The sequence below is a fragment of the Diplotaxodon limnothrissa genome, linkage group LG7 (assembly GCF_057381915.1).
Source record: "Diplotaxodon limnothrissa isolate DT_005_m linkage group LG7, D_limnothrissa_male_GT1.1, whole genome shotgun sequence".
NCBI classification, from domain to species: Eukaryota; Metazoa; Chordata; class Actinopteri; order Cichliformes; family Cichlidae; genus Diplotaxodon; species Diplotaxodon limnothrissa.
The window spans coordinates 34,812,865-34,832,620 of record NC_140602.1 but is presented as its reverse complement, the minus strand read 5'-3'; the positions used below and the strand labels follow the sequence as shown (position 1 = coordinate 34,832,620).

Here is a 19,756-nt window from a genome sequence, read left to right as displayed (position 1 = left end):
GGTAGGCTGCATGGTGAGGCTCAGATAAGATAAAATAAGGACTTCATGATTCTTCTTAGGTAAATTCACTTGTCACAGCAGCAATAATAAGTGATTAAAACGGACACAAGAGTAGAAAAAAAGAAAAGCAAAAAATACGAATAAAAAACCTAAGATAAAAGTGAATTACACAGACAAAATCCAGATTTGGCATTTGCAAATTAAGGATTACTGGTTGTTCAAACAATTAAGACTATTTACTTGAGCAAACATGCAGTTGAGGATTTTTAGTAGATCAGACACACTCTACTGTATTAGAGAAAAGACAGTTAGTTACATGGAAGATGGAAGTTTTGGTTAATCAGATCCAGTAAAGCTCCTGAAGTATATTACCGATCTGTTAAAATGTTACTCTTCAAACTTGTGCCCTCAAATTATATAACCAGAAATAATTTATATTTTCTTTGAACTAGTGGAAAGGAGAGGGAATGGGGTCTTTCAAGCAGTCACACTTCAACTGTGAAACTCCCTTGTCCTTATGGTGTATTGACACTATTGAAACTTTTCAAAACCAGTCTAATGTTAGAAGAGCTTTTAGGTAAACTGTTATTCTTCTTCTTATCATTATTATATTTTTATTAATTATATTTTTATTATGATGTTGATTTGGGTGACACTTTTTGATAAATATTATATATTACTTTTTAAAACATATTAACCATCCCTATGCTTAAAAAACTTTTAAAAATAAAATTGTTCTTTTAAACTTGTGCATTTTTGACTTTTAAAATTTTTGTATCAGGTGTAAAACGACTTTTTAAATAAAGTTGTTTTTAATGTGAGCAGCTCCTATTGGCTCGTTTAAAAAGAGGGAGGAGCAGATTGCACCGCCTAGCGTCTAGTCTTCGCGGTCTTTCGTCTGTTGCGCCTTTTCTCTCCCTGGTGTTTAAGAACGTGGAGGACAAAAGGATACCAAAGAATCGAAAACTATGACAAAGGTAAATACTTAAAGTTTGATACGTTTTCATCAATGGTTATTTTAGTAACTTTCTATAGTCGTCCTAAACGGTATAAGGGGGAGAAGCATAACATCTTTAGCTAGCAGGTAGAACTGGGTTAATTTGCTGCATTGTCTTTGGCAAACATAATTTAAAGTTAATTAAAAAACTCTTACTGCCTATATTCTACTCAATAAAGTTAATCTTATCTTATTCTGTTTTCATTGCACCATTCTCTCTATACAGTTTTTGAATTTACACACTATAACGTACACGGCAGTTTTTTTCTGTGCTTCTGCAACTGTTTCTTGGGTTTTCCTATAAGGTTTTTGTAATTAATTTAAAAAATTTATATTATTTTTTTGGCTTTAGTGGATTCCTGCTCAGCTAACTCGGCCATTATGCACTACCCAGTAAACAAAATGGCTGAACAGTATCTTAAATGTCTGAACATGAGCTAGTCATACCATGTTACGTAATATTCATGTGCAGTGTAGCAAGGTGATTGTTTAAATTACAGGAGTAGATGCCTGCAGCTGAAACGGTTTTCTGATCTGAATACGGTAATGTTACCAGATATGCATTGTACTATGGGAAAACGGTGGTGGATCAGTGTGTAAAAAGCCCCCAAAAGAAACACACAGCGTCTTTAGCTCAAACACTGTCTGATCACTCTCTTAGATACTGTGCTGTTCCATCTAGTTATTGGTTACTGAGAAATGTTAGGTCATTAATTAATTAAGAGAGTGCAGCTGTTCAGATCAGATGGTGAAGTAGGAAAATGCAGAACATGTTATTATAGCTGAATGCTGTGTAAAATACTAGCAATAAATCTAACTCCCATTTATGGCTTTTACTACTGTGGGGCTAAATAAAAAATTACAGACATAATGAAATCTGCTACAATTACAAAGCTTAAGTTTAAAACAATTATTATATATTAAGCATTTTTTTGCTCTTTTTTTTTTTAATTCTTTTTGCTAATAATGGACTCAATTTTATTATCAACTTCAAAGACCTATTAAACTTTTAAACCATTAAATCCAGGAAATTAGATGCCCGTAAATGTACGAGACCCTCTTTATGTCTAGTATCCCCTAATATTTAATAATCCTTTCTAAAAGTACACAAATTTTGTTCTTTTCAATTAAATATTGCATGTTCAATGTATTCTTGAGCAGGTAAAAATTCCACTAAATCAGTTTTTGCATATTTTTAAGTATAATCAAATTTTTATAGTTTGCGAGTACTTTTAATTTGGAGATTTTGCCACTTGATTTGAAGTTTGGATAGTGCTTTATAGTCATTTGTAAATGTTTTGAACTCATCTGGCTTCTTAATAATTTAATAAAAAATTAACAAGCCATGTAATAATTTGAAAACCACTAGGGACCACTTATAAAAAAGTAATTCCTTTTTTACTTAAAGGAATTTAGGATTTATGTCTGTCAAGTCATTTGTTCTGGCATAAGTCACCATTTTGATATATCTTCCTGTGACTTTAAAGTCTGTCAGCTAGTTAGATACATTTTTGCACTGCTAGTGTTTGCTGCTTGAATTAGTCAGTTTATCATATAAACACATGCAGTGCCTTTCAAACTTTTAATTACACTGTTCATTTTGTGCATTAGTAAGAGAATCTTTTATATTGAATTATCCTGGGAAAAAACAAAAATGTTTGTATTTTCTCATGCACTTTCTTTCATTTCCTTATCACGTTTAGATTCTTCAAGATCACAAGCACCATCTTTGACATGTAAGTAACTTTCATATTATTTGTATTACTTATTATTATTATTATTTTTGAAAAGTGATGGTCTTTGGGGCATCCTTTTTTTTTATTGGTATTAAGTATATATATTTATTTAGGCACAGGAGGCAATGATCTATTTTAAAATTTAACATTTATTTAATTTTCATCTTTTATGCTAACAATAATGCCAACAGTGTTCTCTTCACTTGACCCACAACTCTGACAGTTTTGGTCCTCTGCTCTCCTCACAATTGGCTGATTTCCATCTGAGCTGCTACTGTCAACTGCATTAAACTGATTTTACATTGCCTTGTTATTCTAATCTTTATCTGCGTTTTGGACTCCAAACATTCACACCTGCTGTTAGTAACCAGAGCTCACAAGAGTGTAAGGCGTGTAGTTCAATAAAGTGATCGATGTGTTCACTAGCTGATTTCAATAAACCGGTAACTTATCAAATCCATATTTTATAGGAAGTACATTACTGATAAAAGTGGTAATAAACACGGTAACCAATAAAAATTTAAATTTACTGTTATAAAAAAAAAATACTGCAGTGAGCTCGGTTTTCTAACACCAGGTGTGAACATCTACAGTCTTTAAGCGCTGGTAAAGATTTAAAAATAAAAGCATTCAATAACATAACATTAAACAGTAAATTAGTTTGATGGTGTTGACTGCAGCAGCTCAATGTTAATCAGCTGATGGTGATGGAAGCAGATGAGCGTTTTTCATCATGGTTGTTAGTGATGTGTTGGTCAAAACGAAACGGCTCTTTGAAGTGAACGACACAAGCGTGTTTTTTCTCTCTCTCTCACCCTCTCTCTCGCACTTTTTTTCCGCTTCACTCTGCACGCGAGCCTTGTGCTTTGCGCTGGGAAGAGGGGGGAGGGGCGGTTGTTACACACGCAGTAGCACAGTAACAGAGCAGGAGGGAGAGAGAGAGAAAAAGAGCCAGGGACAACAACGTCACATTAGAAAGGTATAGTAATCATCCACAACTATTTTCAATTGCGGATGATAAAGGATTCAGAAAGTTTATTCATGCAGGCCCATATGACAGAGAATGTGCATCTTCTGTTTGTTTTCATATTATAATTTATATTTAATTGTGTTGTGGTTTGCAGTGTTTTGTGTTGTTTCACTTTAAATTTGTTTAAAAGGAAAAAGCTGAAAATTTAAATAGTTAAAAGTTGAAATGTAAATAGTTGTTTTTTTTGTATTATATGATTTATTTATTACATTTTATGTGGAGAGAATAAATAAAAGTATATTTACGGTGGCTGCTAGAGACAAAGCACGTACAAACCCCAAAACACGTAAAAACTCCATAGCACGTACAAACTCCAAAGCACGTACAAAACACAACAGAAGTGCTCCAGGATGCTAGGCACAGTGTTGAGATTTTGTTACCTAGTGGCTACACAAGCCAGGAAGTACCAACGACCGGATTTGGTGTGTGGTAGTAACAGGTAAATGAACAGCTTTTGGAATTTTTTATGAATATATATGAGTGCTTGTGTATAAATACACAAAAAATACACATATGATTTCAATTGTGTAAATTAAGTGATCTAGATAGCTCTGTTTTGGAAGTTCAGTTGACGCTAGAAATGGGTTTTGGAGTTTGTACATGCTTTGTCTCTAGGGGCCACCATATATATTTATATATAAACATATATAAATAAAACCACGTTTCTTTTTTTACATTAGTAATTCCTTTTGTTCATAATTTTATATTGTTGTTAATAATAAATTAATTAAAGCAACAAAACAACCTGAAGAGCCGGTTGGGAGCCGAAAGAGCCGGCTTTCTAAAATCCCATCACTAGTTGTGTAATATGCTGGTATTGATATGATCAAAAATGAACTGAGTTGTTTCGTATTCTATAGAAATTGTACATCTAATTAATAACAAGGCTTTCTGCTGATGTTATTAATTAAAAATTTATTGTTTTATTTTTAAGCAACAACTTTTTAGCATGCAATCAGTCCATGCTGTACAGGACAGATTTGTAAACTGTGCATACAAAAATAGACTATTTTACAAAATTGCTCTTTCAACAAATGTAAATCACAGCAGATTTTTTTTGTTGTAGGTGCACTGTCACAACTAGAAATGTGGGGGGAAGTCCTCAAAGTTGAAGGCAGAACAGGAAAATACATGGAAATAACAATTTTCCTTTAAATGGTAAATGGCCTGCATTTTTATAGCGCTTTTCTAGTCCCTAAGGACCCCAAAGCGCTTCACACTACATTCAGTCATTCAGTCATTCACCCATTCACACACACAATCACACACTGGCGATGGCAAGCTACATTGTAGCCACAGCTGCCCTGGGGCGCACTGACAGAGCACATCAGTAAAGGTCGATCTGGATACTTGATAACTGTTGGTATAGGTATGACATGAATTTGAATCTCCATTATCACAGGTTTTAATTGGGAGGGAACATGCAGATATACAGGAGGACTATAAACAGCAATTCCTATTGCATACAACTGTTTTAGAAAATACCAACAACACTGTTAATTTATCACTTGCTGGTCTATAGACTTTACAGTGTGGATGGATGGAAAATCCATCTGGCTCCACTCTGGCTGAATTGGTGCTACAAACAACTCTGCGCTCGGCTTTCCTGGCTGTGTGTGGATTTATACTTACACATCCAAATTTTGACCCTATTTTTCTTCCTTTCAGCTGATTGGTCAATTTCATGTCAATCACCAATTAAACAATCCAATCAGAGAACATCTCCAGAAGTTGATTCTGTTCATCTGGACGTAGCATTTTCAGTGGGAGAAAATGCTGCAAGCGCTACGTCCAGATGAACAGAATCAACTTTTGGAGATTTACTTACCTGGATGATTGAGCATGCATCAAGACAATCAGAGAACAGATAGGTTTGGCTGTTGGAGGGCTGCATTACGGAGCTTCAGGTCCTGGAAGAATAAATTCCCTTTTACATACCAGACCAGCATTTTTCTTCATTAGCACGAAGGAAAACAGTCTGTGCGTGTCAGAGTTCTGTGGTTTTTGTGTCACAGGGCTTATAATATGTGTAAAAATCTGGCCAGGGACCATCACATCACACTGCTATCATATTTTTCTGTTGCTATCATGTTTCTTTTCTGAGATGTTGTTACTTTTATGACAGATGTAACGAGAAATCTTCCAGAAAGTTAAATTTTTTATTCTAATCAAATATTTGATTCTGATAACAGATAAAGATTTTTTTTTTACTTTTGTTCTGCTATTTCATAGTTTATACAAATTTTGGCCAATTCCTATTTATTTTAACCCTTTAGCCCCCAAAAAGTCGCCAGCGACAGGTTTTTCCAAACCTGTCTCGTCAAACCTGAGCTCTGCCAGGGGCCCAACACGCCTGGACTTTTAGAAGAAAAGAGATGTCCGAAAATAAACCACAGGGTCAAATACTTAATTTTGTTCAGTGTTTTAGAGTTATTAATTTGAATTGACTAATTTAAATATTTTATTCATGTACATTTTGATTGCCTTTAGTAAAAATGGCAAAATTTCAATTTCTTTTTTCTTTCTGTTATTAATCCTTGATTACATTCATATAGTATACAGTAGAGGAAAAAACCTACCAGACCTACCAGTTATCCTGCGTAACATTATTGGGGATAAAGGGTTAAGGAAGCGCAATTAATTTTTTTAGTTTAGCTTGTGTTTACTACCATTTTTTTTTTTATCACCACACAGTAAACATTAAGTAATATGTAAAGTGTCCATTTATCCTCCATTCCGGTCCATTATCTTAAGCTTAGGCTGCTGCCCCTCGACCCAATCCGGTACTAAGTAGAGAGGCCCAGACTTCGCTCTCTCCAGGCACTTGGCCCAGCTCTTCCGGGGGAATCCCAAGGCATTCCCAGGCCAGCCGAAAAACATAGTCCCTCCAGCATGTCCTGGGTGTTCTGGGTCTCTTCCTGGTGGGACGTGCCCAAAACACCTCACCAGGGAGGCAACCTAACCAGATGCCAGTATCTAATCTGTCCTTTTTGTATGTTCCCCTCAGGTTGCCATGGTAGCAGATACAGGGGAAACAAGTGTAGACGATGCCACAAGAAGGATGATGAAATTCCTCATATCACCTGAGCTGGCTGTGGAGTACAACATGCTTGGCCGACATGGGGAAAAAAAGTTCAGAGATTTGCGTCTTTTTAATGTTGTGTATGGTAAGTTAGTTTCACTTGAGACATTTGAACTTTAGAAAACTAAACTTTTTTAATAAAGTGTTTGAAAGTGTAACTGAGATTGGTTATCATGCAATTTGTATATATTTTTTGAGGCAATAAAGTGAAATAAACATTGTTCTTTGAAAATCATCACCAAATGAAGTAAGCTAAGATTAACTTTACTTTGGCTTGCCCGTTTTTCTTCTTCTTCATTTGCAGAGGCACTGAAGAATTATTTAACATCAAAAGTCAACTTGCAAGAAGCAGAGAAGGCTCTGTCCAAGTGGTTCAGTGGAGCTAAAGACAGAGGAGGACCGAGGGCTGCAAGGGTACAAAATAGACTTACGGCTCTGTAAAAAAACAAACCCTGCTGATTCAAGATAAGCTTTTGAGTTTTCCATCTGACTTTTTCCCCATGTTGCTACAGTTCCAAATATCTAAGGAATTTTGCTGTAGTTTGACATTTCTAGTTTTTAAACGTTTACGCACTTTGGAATACAGTTACGTAAAATCACAGTTGTTGGACAAAATAAATGTGAAAAATGTTGTTTTGTGTACCCTCGTGATTTTTGAAATGGTTTTATTTACAAACTAGATTTTGTTTGCGGTCAGCTTTAATATATTTGGTGTCTTTGTGTCACAGAACCCGTATTAGCCGTCTGAAAAATTGATTTTGTGACTGTTTTACTACATGGGGCCCACTCAGTGCCAGAACTTAGTCAATTCAAACTAGAAATAAGATGCAAATACAGAACCCACTGCTAATGCCATTCCAACTTTTTAGCTCATGTTTTCCTCATGTTGTACCCACTAAGAACTTGAAAAATGGGGCCTAGGTGGGTTTCAGTGTACTTTGCCCAGTTGGGGTCCATTTAGTTCCCAGATTTTACCTATATAACACCGAGATGGGCTTATAAAATGGGGCCATTATGGAACCCGCGGACAATCCCACTTAAAACCCACTTTTTAGCCTATGTGGTACTCACATGGTACCCACAAAACAACTTGAAAGGTGGGGCCTGGGTGGGTTTCTTTGTACTTTGCCCAGTTGGGGTCCATTTAGTTCCCAGATTATACCAATATAACACCGAGATGGGCTTACAAAATGGGGCCATTATGGAACCCGCGGACAATCCCACTTAAAACCCACTTTTTAGCCTATGTGGTACTCACAGGGTACCCACAAAAAACTTGAAAGATGGGGCCCAGGTGGGTTTCTGTGTACTTTGCCCAGTTGGGGCCCATTTAGTTCCCAGATTTTACCAATATAACACCGAGATGGGCTTATAAAATGGGGCCATTACGGAACCCGCGGACAATCCCACTTAAAACCCACTTTTTAGCCTATGTGGTGCCCACATGGTACCCACAAAAACTTGAAAGATGGGGCCTAGGTGGGTTTCTGTGTACTTTGCCCAGTTGGGGTCCATCTAGTTCCCAGATTTTACCAATATAATACCGAGATGGGCTTATTAAATGGGGTCATTATGGAACCCGCGGACAATCCCACTTAAAACCCACTTTTTAGCCTATGTGGTGCCCACATGGTACCCACAAAAAACTTGAAAGATGGGGCCCAGGTGGGTTTCTGTGTACTTTGCCCAGTTGGGGCACATTTAGTTCCCAGATTTTACCAATATAACACCGAGATGGGCTTATAAAATGGGGCCATTATGGAACCTGCGGACAATCCCACTTAAAACCCACTTTTTAGCCTATGTGGTGCCTACATGGTACCCACAAAAACTTGAAAGATGGGGCCCAGGTGGGTTTCTGTGTACTTTTCCCAGTTGGGGCCCATTTAGTTCCCAGATTTTCCTAACATAACACCTATATGGGCATTTAATATGGGGCCATTACGGAACCCGCGGACAATCCTATATGGGGCCCATTTTTCAGCCCATTTCCAAACCATATGGGCCCCACATATAAATGTTGGCTGGGAAGTTACCATCAAATTTTTTTCTGAAGACCTCACTGTTTGTTGTAGCCTGTTCTTGTCCTGTTTGTTGAGTGGATCCTAGCGGTACAGTGATGGATGTGCAGAGAACAAACTGGATTTTTGCATTGAGTACTTTCTCACCCACTCACTATGTCTTAATAGACTTCTTTGCATTTAATCATTAGTTAATTTTGTGGCTCTCTACCACAGCATGTCTTTTGTCCTTTCTTCCTCTGCAGATTCCTCCTGTCCTTCTCCCTCACCCCAGATGGCTGCCCCTCCTTAAACCTGGTTCTGCTGGAGGTTTCTTCCTGTTAAAAGGGAGTTTTTCCTTCCCACTGTCGCCAAAGTGCTTGCTCATAGGGGGTCATATGATTGTTGGGTTTTTCTCTATATGTATTATTGTAGAGTCTACCTTAGAATATAAACCGCCTTGAGGCAACTGTTGTTATGATTTGGTGCTGTATAAATAAAATTGAATTGAAAATTTTAATTCTTGCAGTGTAGAAATGGATCAGCAGCTCCTGAGGCAGGTTGGTCTTTCTGAGTTGGTGCAGGAAGTATGTCCTCTGCCGGGCCTTTTCGATGATTGTGTCTATATTGGATGACTAATTCAGATCTTGAGAGACTGTGGATCCCAGAAACCTGAAGGTTTCCACAGCAGACACAGTGCTGTTGAGTAAGGTGACTGGGCTCAATGGGAAGGGCCTCCTCCTGTAGTCCACTATCATCTCCACAGTTTTGTGTTGGGTTACTGTCTGCGGTAGCAGCAACAGACTACATACAATTGCAGTATGTCCAAAGATCCAGATATCCTACTTTGGAGGAAATGGTTCAAAATTTGTTTCAGAAACAAGAGCAGATGGAACAAATGACAGTCTATATCTATTAGTGCTACCTTTAGGGAGACTTTGGCTTGATGGAAGCATCTGGAATTCAACATGTAAGGGATGCTGATGGTCCACAGAGATGGTCTGTGCCTTTGAGGGAAACCTCATTTCATACAGATGCTGAGGGTCGTTAAGGGAGCACCAGTGATTTAACGGCACAGCTTGGCAATTTCTAAGACTACCAAACCAATGACTCGTAAAACACTGGGATCTATACATAATGCTGTCCGGCTGCACTGTTACGTTACATTACTGTGTGTTTATTCTGTTCAACAGAGAGACCCACATATGTACTGTGTACCAGTCGTTCCTCTAAATAAAAGTAGCTAAGACCAAAGAAATGTTTATTGATTTTTTAGAGGAGCCCCAGTGCGCTTGGTACCTGAGCCACACCTGATTAAAGGTGGGCTGAAGGCAGCAGTGAAGGAACATACAGTAAATATTTGGCACTGGTCTCAACAAGGAAATGCATTTTGGTTTATTTATGCAAAAAAAACAAATCAGCAGTTGTTGTTTTTAAGACGTCAACACTGATGAAAATATTTATTTTCCTATAATGAGTTCTTGGACTTTTTTTTAATCTGATGCAAGCTCACACAGGGATGCATGGGCGTCATTAATAACATGTTTTTTTGAGGTTACACAGAGCTCTTTTGGCAGTAATTTCCTAACTAAATATCTGAAGAAAATCAAATTCCCATCAGTTTTTCTTTGTCTTCAGTTCTAATTTGGATACTTTAGCACGTTAGTGCACTAACTTTGGTAAAACAGTGTGCAACATCAGTGTATAGTATTACCACCATGATCCAGTTGTAAACTCTAGTTTGCTTCTTAGAGACAGTGAAAACTGTGGAACACAAACAAAAAGGGAGACAACCATAAATATGGCCTCAGGAGAACTGCCACTGAGTTTTACTCTTATTAGATCCTGAAATGTAATACTCTGTGTGTAGAGAGTGGAAATGAGCAACATTACATTACATGGAAGTATGCGATGTCTGTTCTGGCTTTCATGTGGAGACTTTCTGTGTCCTCCTGTGACTCACTGCCTCCCCTTTCTCATATTTCCTCAGTTTCCAGGCTTGCATTAACCACAGTGCAGAAACTGCTCTTTATGGATCGGCCCAAGCTTAACCAGAGCCATCAATTACAGGATGGTCAGAAGCAGCCAATGTTTGGTCATAACTCCTCGAATCGGCCACGCAGGCAGCAAACTCCTCCTTCAGCATTTAGCCAGCTAATAATGATTTAATGGACAGGCTGTGACAAAGATAAACAGCAACCTCATTCTTGACAGGGGAAGCTACTAATTACATCACAGGCAGAGTGGAGGCAGAGAGGCAGCGTGTCTCTACATGGACAAATAACAGAGTACAGATGTCTACCATACAGAGGGACGAATCCCTGGGCTGCAGTTCAGTCCCCGGAAACGAGATGACGGTAAAGTGAAAGAAATTCCCAGGGAAGCGCGTTTGAAACAACTTTGATCATTATGAGTAGGGGGGAGGGAGAAAAAAAAGGACCGTCTGATCATCAACAAACTCATCATAATAAGCTCTGATTTCGTTTATGATCATCAAATGCAGCTCATCACAGAACTCCTATTGTGCACTTGACAATAAACCCAATGTCGCTGCAAAGAGCCACAGAGAAAACATGCCAAGTTTCATTATTTCCAACCTCCTCTTCACATTTGTTGTTATGGAGCGTTTCACATTTAAAGCTGGGACAAATGCTTTGGTGTTAAATGTAGATATGCAGTATGATTTGCACTTGAAATTTAATGATTATACCTCCGGTATGATTACTGTATTATGCAGTTGACGTCTTTTTATATGTAATCCGTTCCATTTCTTGATGCTGTGGGGAAAATAATTTAGATTTGCACGGATCGTAATGAACTTAGAGTTCTGTTTGAATGTTGATCAGACATTGGGTGAAAATTAATTGCTTTTTTGTGAAATACTGGAAAGTCTCTGTTTTGAAATCTGCTAAAGTGAAAGCGTTTTTGTGGGTACATCAATTGAGATTCTCACTGGAGCAACTGAATTTAAAAAATAAAGCTGTACAAAAAGTGTTGGCTTTATTGACTCACTCAGCTCCGTGCAGGCTTGGAGCCCGAGGTGAAAACACGAACCTCAATCCTGCGGTTTTGGAGCTCCACTTGGTCATTTTCTCGTCATACTTGTCTGCTATGAAACGTTTTTGACAATCATGCCACCCACACTGGAAGTCTGAGCAACAAACATGAATTACTGTGGTATACAGTATATGTCTTACATTAGCGTTGTACTGATTTATAAACATTTGACATGGTTTTCTGTTTAGTTTATTGTGATTTTCAATTGACTATTCATGCATGTATGCTCACGTTCCAAAATCTGTTCTAGTCTAACTTTTTAAAAATCGATTTGAGTGTGTTGTTTACTTATTAGTTTTGCATTTTTTCTGGAAAAAAATAAAATATGTTTATAAAGAGAGATTTTGTCCCAATAATTTGGTTTATGATTAATATTATTTTTACTACTTTTTCTTACTACTCTTCTTTTATTACTATCACTATTTTATTACTTTTAAATTATTCTTAAAATAATTTTCTTTCTTTTATTCTTTAATTATTCTTTTACTTCTAAAGAAAAGTTTTTTTTATTTTTAAAACATTTATTTTATTATTTTTTATTTCCCTGTTTTGCTAAATTATACTTTTCACTCTTTGAGAATATTTCTGTTTTTTTTTTATAAAACTTTTTTTTGCACTGCAGGGCCTCTGTACATTTTAAATAATTGCACTTAACTCAAAAATTAAAGTAACAAAAACAGAATTACCGGTGCATACATTTTACCCAGAAAGGATTATTCTCTCAGTGACCCTAAGTTGGGTAAGCAGAAGAAAATGGATAAATGGATAGATGGATGGATATAAGTATGATTCTCTTTCAGTGGCCCCATAGAGAGCCATTCATTACATGTGACATGGGTATTTAACCATGTGGTCGCTGTGGTCACAAAATGACCAGTCTGTGTTATAATTACTCATTTTTACACAGGCAGAAATGAGGAGAGCTCAGCCCACTTTCTGCTGGCTGCTGTGCTGCTTGCTCACATTCCTGGTTAATCCTGTCATGTCGCAGTTTTTGCTTTACTAACACGATTTTGCCTGTGCTCGCTGCTTCCTAGGTCTCACTCCGCACGGCAGGAGCCTGAGTGGCATATTAACTTATAAAAAGACCAACACATGGAATTATCCATTTTCCATTGTCCTTCTCTGGAAGTCTTCCCAGGCAGTTATGACTTTCAGCAGGATTACCAAGAACTAGAAACCCTCAGAAACAAGAGAGGAGGCCTGCGCAGACGAATGCTCTATTAAAGAAGTGCAAAGGGTATTTATTACAACTTTAAGCAGCCGGCGGTGGAAAAAAGAAGCAACAGGGATGTAGGGGATAACACTTTTTGAAATATTACTCTAAGTAGAATTAATTCCTGCCTGCTGAACGCCTGGACATCCCAGGTGTTACTGTGAAAATACCATCTGGCTCATTAATTGGAAGTTATTCCAGACGATTACTGATACCCCGAAGACCGAAGTCCACTTTCTGTGCACGCATATTGAATTTCATAAATAAGATACCACCACCATGGCTCAACCGGGTTTTTATGGGTGAACATTGATTATCAACAGTTCAAGGTATTTTACGTGCGCTGAGCAGAATTCGCAGGTAGAAGAGAAAATGAATCCTTTAGAGTGGAAATATGAAAGAGGAACAAACCGAAACGCTTGGGTCATCTAGACAGTGTAAAAACCATTATTTTAATTAAATTCACGTCCACAAAGGTTTTGCCTCGCTCTCTGGAAATGAGTTTTTATGCAATATAACACTAGGCCAGTTATTTTTAGGACATGAAATAATCGTTCCAGAACCAAATAATTGAAAAGTTAATATTTAGATGCAATAAGAATATAAGCAATTTAAATACATGGCTAAAAATCCCACTGTGAAAACAAACCTAGTGAAATGACTTTATTAAAATTAATGGAAGAGGTTGCTGCAGTTTGCGTTCACACAAAACATTTTGCAGTATAAACATTTAACAGTTATAAATCACTGAAACAAATGAAGTCAGTTCCACCTAACTTTTCTCAAAACATTACTCAACTAAATACTTTAAAAGAGGGTAGACTTTACAGACCGACACTGAGTGGCTGCTAAATTTTCCACAGCAATAATTTTGAGGATACAAGTGAAATAGTTTGGCAAGCAGTGATGGAGAATTTATGCAGAGCTTCACACCTAAAAGCATGGGGATTGTAAACACAGGGGTTGACATCAATACAGATAACCTCATGCTGTCAGGACAAGGCAATAAAATTACAGTTTTCAACTGTCTTGATCAATATAAGTAATCATTACTTAGTGAAGGTTGTTTTTCACTCCATTACTTTAAATATGCTCTATTTTAATTATTTCCAGTGCTATGTTTCTGCTTTGCATGAGTCACAGTTCAGAGTAACCCCTATTGTGTCTTATACTGGGTGTTTTATTATGTTTTCTGTTTTATTGTGAAGAGTGCATTCCATGCTTAGTGTGTTTAGTTGCACTTCCCCTGTGGCATTCAGGTTCATTTGTGTCAGCTGTGTTTCTCCAGGTGTTTCCACTTCCCTCATTACCCTTCTGTGTATTTATGTCCTCTGTCTTCCCCTGTTCCTCTCCATGTCAAGTCACAGAGTTTTTTTTCTCCCGTTCAGGTTCTGGGTCTAGTTATCTCACGTGATAGTTTTTCATGTTCCTGTTCAGGCCATGTTCAAGTTTCATCTTTTAGTAACAGCCCGACCAACATGGACCTGGATAGACGAGGAGCACCGAGTCGAAAACCTGGCTCAATCCTGAACGCCTCCTCAACTCAGCGTTCTCCACCACTGCCTCGCGGCCCCGAGTAGATCTGGGTTGGCTTGCTGAGATTCTGCCCCAGCCCAGAGCCACCTGCACCCACGTCACGGACTAGCCACTTTTCCTCACCGTCTCGGTCGGGCCTCCCGTCGCCTGCCTCGTTTTAGGCGAGAATGTGGGCTTCTGCGACGCAGCTTCCCTTGCGCTCCCAGAAGGAAACAGCGCTCTTTTGACTGCGGTCGGATCCCCAGACTTGCCCACAGCCACTGGCAGCGGTGAGTCAAAGGCTACGTTCACATTGCAGGCAAAAGCGCCTCAAATCTGACTTTTTTGACCCTATGCGACCCATATCCGATCATGGTATGACAGTGTGAACGGCACAAATCCGATATTTTCAAATCCGATCTGGGTCACTTTCGTATGTGTTACTGAATCTGATACATATCCGATGTTTTAGAAAGCGACTGCTGTTTGAACGGTCAAGTCGCATTAAATCCGTCTTTTACGTCACTGACACAAGACAGACGGCAATTATCAGCGCCCGAGAAGACATCGCGAACGCTTCCTGGCCATCCAGTGTAGATGTTAGTGAAACTGTTGGGAAGACAACGTTGGAGAAACGTGAACATTTTATTTGTACTGTATAATCTGCAGATTCTGACAGAAATCTGCAACTATCCTTTGAAGCACCGCTCCTCTCTGAAACAGCAATACGGATAATTATTAGGCCATATGTAAATAACAAAATAACTTAAAGCAAAATTGGGAAACGTAAAGTCCGAAACAAGTCTTTATATTAAGGGCCATCAGTCAAACAATACTGTGTGGTCTGGGTCTAAACAGAGCGCGTTGTGTGTGTGTGTGACGTCTTCTTTTACGTATGTGGGCCGCTTTGTGGCTTCACACTAGAGCGCGTTTGCTGTCACATTTTTATTTGTAGTGTGAACAAACAGACAAAAAAAATCGGATTTGATCAAACAATCAAAATTGAGCATTAAGACCTGCAGTGTGAACGTAGCCAAAGAGACTTTAGTTTTACTCCGTCAGAGCTGGGAGAGACTGTTTTTGCAGAGAAAGAAACTCTGGTACTATGGATTCTAAAGCCTGTTTGCCTTGTGCTTCTGAACACAGGGTAATTATTTCAGAGACTGTGAATTCCATCTCTAAAGAATTTTAAGTCTGTTTCTATGTTTGTCTCCTGAACGGGAAGTTGCTGGTGTTCCAGCTTAGCTGGTGTTGCGAATTAACTGGTGAAGGTTAAACATAGGGATGGGTACCGGTATCATGGCACCGGTTCTGACATAAACGGTAGTAACCAGACCAAAAAGCAGCGCACATTTCGGTGCTTTATTTCGGTGCTTTATTTCGGTGCTTTATTTTCCTGAGCTGTGATACACTTTAGATTCTAGCCAATCATTTTGCCTTTCCGAGGATAGTAGGCAGGTCCAGGTACGTACTGTATCTGTTTTCACTCTTATATGCTTTTCATACAAGTTTCACACAAGACAGATACAAACTTTATAAGATTTATATATATCTTTTCCATATGGGCTTATTCATGTACAATACACGAGTATTTTACCTACCTTGCATACAAAGATGCCACAGGATGTTATGTCCTGCTGTTTAGGATGGGTGACAGTTGAGCATTTCCATTTGCCAATGGCTGAACATTTCCACCTAACTAGAGCTCTGTACAAAAACGGGTAGGCCTACTACAGTTACTGAACTTGTTACAAGAACCTCATGTAATTCACATGTAAGAGTTTATAGAAGTTAACCACAGTAGTCACGCTAGCTGTGTCCCAAAACGTTGGCTGCATCCTTCGGAGGCCGCATTTGAAGGCCAATTACATCACAGCCAGGCGACAAAGGCTGTCCCAATTCATTGACTCCTTCAAATGCGGCCGACAAATGAGTCTTTCATTTCCCAGAATTTGAAGGATGGGTCGGGTGTGTCCTTTGTAGCAGGGTTTTAATAGTTTTGCAATTTTCATTAGTTTTTATTTTTATTTAGTTTTGACTTCAGATTTTCAATTTTATATCAGTTTTAATTAGTTTTTGCCAATTGTTTGCTAGTTTAGTTTTTATTTTTTTGAAAATCCTTAGTTTCAGTTTAGTTTTGATTAGTTTCAGTTATAGTTTTAGTTGTGTTTGCAATAATTAAGTGCAACAAAATCCCAGTTTCATCATATCAGTCATGCTCTTCTGCTTATCCTTGGGTATGTTGCTATTCCAGCTACCATACCCTGCACTCTGGACAGGTCACCTGTCTGTCGCAGGGCTAACACGCAGAGACAGACAACTCACATTCCCACCTATGGGTTCTTTAAATAAATAAATTAGGGCAGATGAACAACCATTGATACCAGGCAACTATAAAATGTATATCTTGGCCCCAATGAGACTATTAACTCTTGCAGCACCGGGTGTTCGTAATTTTGGTTCAAGTGAATTGATAAACTTTTTGAAGGCAATTGACTAACACAGTTATGTAGATGTCCCCGTCCTGTTGTCTCGGGATGCATCACGCTGCCTTGCCTGGGATTAGCTTCTGTTTTCTGGGGATGAGGATTGAGTGTGCTCCCTTCTCAAGGTAAGCTAGGTTAGCCTTGTGTGAACTTTTCAAGTGCACTTTAAGGTTTGTGGGATTTTTTTTTTTTTCCCCTTTAGAAATGTCCCTCATAATTTGTCTCTTTCCACTACAAGACACTTGCTTTATCCAAGACACAGTCATATTCAAACTAATCCCAAATTGGACTCTGACACTTTCTCCCGACTTTTCCTGACATGATTCTGCGCGTGGACGGAGCAGCAACACAGATGACTCGACTAACGTACTGCCACCTGCTGGCATAATGAGACGGCAAGAAAAAAATCTGGAAACTAAACTTCATTTTCACTCTTGACTATTGTAGGACACACACATCTACGAAAACTAAACACATTTTTGCTATAAATTCAGTTAATTTTAGTTAGTTTTGTGAACACTCATTACAGTTTTAGTTAGTTTTCCTTTTTTTTGTTTTTATTTTTATTTCCGTTAACGAAAATGTTTTTTCACTTCTAGTTTTCGTTATTTCGTTTTCGTTAACGATAATAACCTTGCTTTGTAGCCCACCATATCCCAGAATTCATAGCACAGCCCAGCCAATTCCAGTTTCCAACAATGGCGGCCGCTACCAAGTTTTAATATTACTCTTATTACCCTTTCAGGGTCACAAAATAAACTTTTAACATATTTTCAGGCGAGAAAGTATCTGTGTAAAGATCAAATATCTGCTTGGTTTATCAAGACATTGCATATTTTCAAAAGTGCTCCGAGGTTTTCGGAGACGTCTGTTACCCAACTGCTCAATAGCTAGCCGGGGGGGTTCAATGGTCACTCGAGCCGGCGAGAGCAGCGGACTCCCAGCTTCATCGTTTTCAGACGCCCGCTGTCTTTCACTAATCAGGTAAAACATGATATACAAGTCACTCGGATAACTTAAAATTTTAATTTTTTGGCTTTTTTTTTCTGTGTTTTATTTGTTCCAGAGTAAATCTGTTTGGCTGAGATCAAAGTTATTTGATTAAATAAAACTTTATTAATCCATTGGGTGGGTTCCTCCGGGATTTTCACACAGCTGAATCAACGTCAAACAGAAAACTGATGAAACAGAAGTGTGAGACGGTCGAGAATTTACGCCAATGTCCTGTTATATTTTGAGATGGCAAGGAGCAGACGGCTGAGTTTAAACTCCAGCGAGACAGTGGTGACACAAATCTGAAGGCTAGACCATCCCATTTCACAGCCTCTCACTTCCGGCCTTCTCAGTCTTCGAAGGACCCGGCCCACGTAGACCGCGAAGGCTGGGGTCTTCCGAAGGATGCAGCCTACGTTTTGGGACACAGCTACTAAACTCTTTTTGCTCACCTTGTTACATCCTTGCACTCTATACTTTTGTTCTTGTGTTGCCCCAAATAGGTCAACAAAGAGCATCTATCGTGCATCAAAACACAACAAATAAAATTGTATTAAACCTTGTAAATGAAATTACAAGGTTTAATACAAGCTCGTGGTTGTGTGATTTCTTACGAGTGTCTTTTGTCGCAGACTGCCCCAACTGCCACATCATACTACAAAGTGAAGACATTGAAAGTAAATTATGAATAGTCTTAAATTAAAAAGTTCAAGTTTCAAAGCCTTCTGAAACCTTTTGTGCACCCCTGCCAAACTGATGTCATTAAATATGAGTATATAATTAATGTTTTATTAATGTTCCTAATGCTCTTGCCTTATATTTTTGAGCGAAACAAGGTCTCCCACCTGAAAACTATCCTCCTCTCCACTTTTTGCCTTTCTCCTGTGGGTTTTTTGTTTGTCACTTCAGCGTACACCACCTCCTGCTATTTTAGGCCCTCACAAGCTTCTTTGTTGCAAATGATGGTACAGACCCTTTCTTCTGTAATCTGTCAAAATAGAATGACACGGAGGAACTGGATTAAAACATTTTCTCTTGTACTTTACAGCATTTCTGAAAATTGGTAGCACGCAGGAGAAATATCCTAAATATGCAGTTTTGTGATAAAGTTACAACACAAAAGTGACAGTACTGTACCTCTGGACTGGGCCATTTAATTTTTCCACAAGTCCATTTGTTTGGGGATGATATGGTGAGCAGAGGCTTCTTTTGATGCCCAGACTTTCACACAAGCCATAGTTGACCTTGAAAAGTTGATCACATTAGTTAACACAACTGAATTTTCATATTTACTTCATTTATTAATGTCGTACCTTGTTGCAATACTCCACTGCACCACAAACACACACAATATGTAAAACACACAACATAAACAAACGGGCACCCCTCAGGCACTCACTCTCTTAAATCCAGTCTCGCAAGCTCTTCTCAATCACACTGGCTATAATTGTTTTCTAGTCACTGTCTAGCTGCTGTAAAGTCACTAACTGCCATCTCCTCAAACACACAAATGTTTGTTTCATTCATCAAACTTATGTAGACCAGCTGTGCTGATCAATTACCTATACTGGCTCAAAGTGTTCCTAGCAAACACTACATGATTGTCCCAGGTGAGTTACAGTCATGGTGTGTGTGTGTGTGTGT

General features: G+C 38.4%; 1 long non-coding RNA gene across 1 annotated transcript; it reads left to right on the top strand.

Moving 5' to 3' along the window:
* The first annotated feature begins 787 nt into the window (after nucleotides 1–787).
* Nucleotides 788–8,016, top strand: LOC146628659 (uncharacterized). The gene is made up of 4 exons (XR_014906347.1): nucleotides 788–977; nucleotides 2,701–2,733; nucleotides 6,771–6,930; nucleotides 7,150–8,016. It is a non-coding gene; the product is annotated as an uncharacterized LOC146628659 (long non-coding RNA).
* Nucleotides 8,017–19,756: the final 11,740 nt, after the last annotated feature.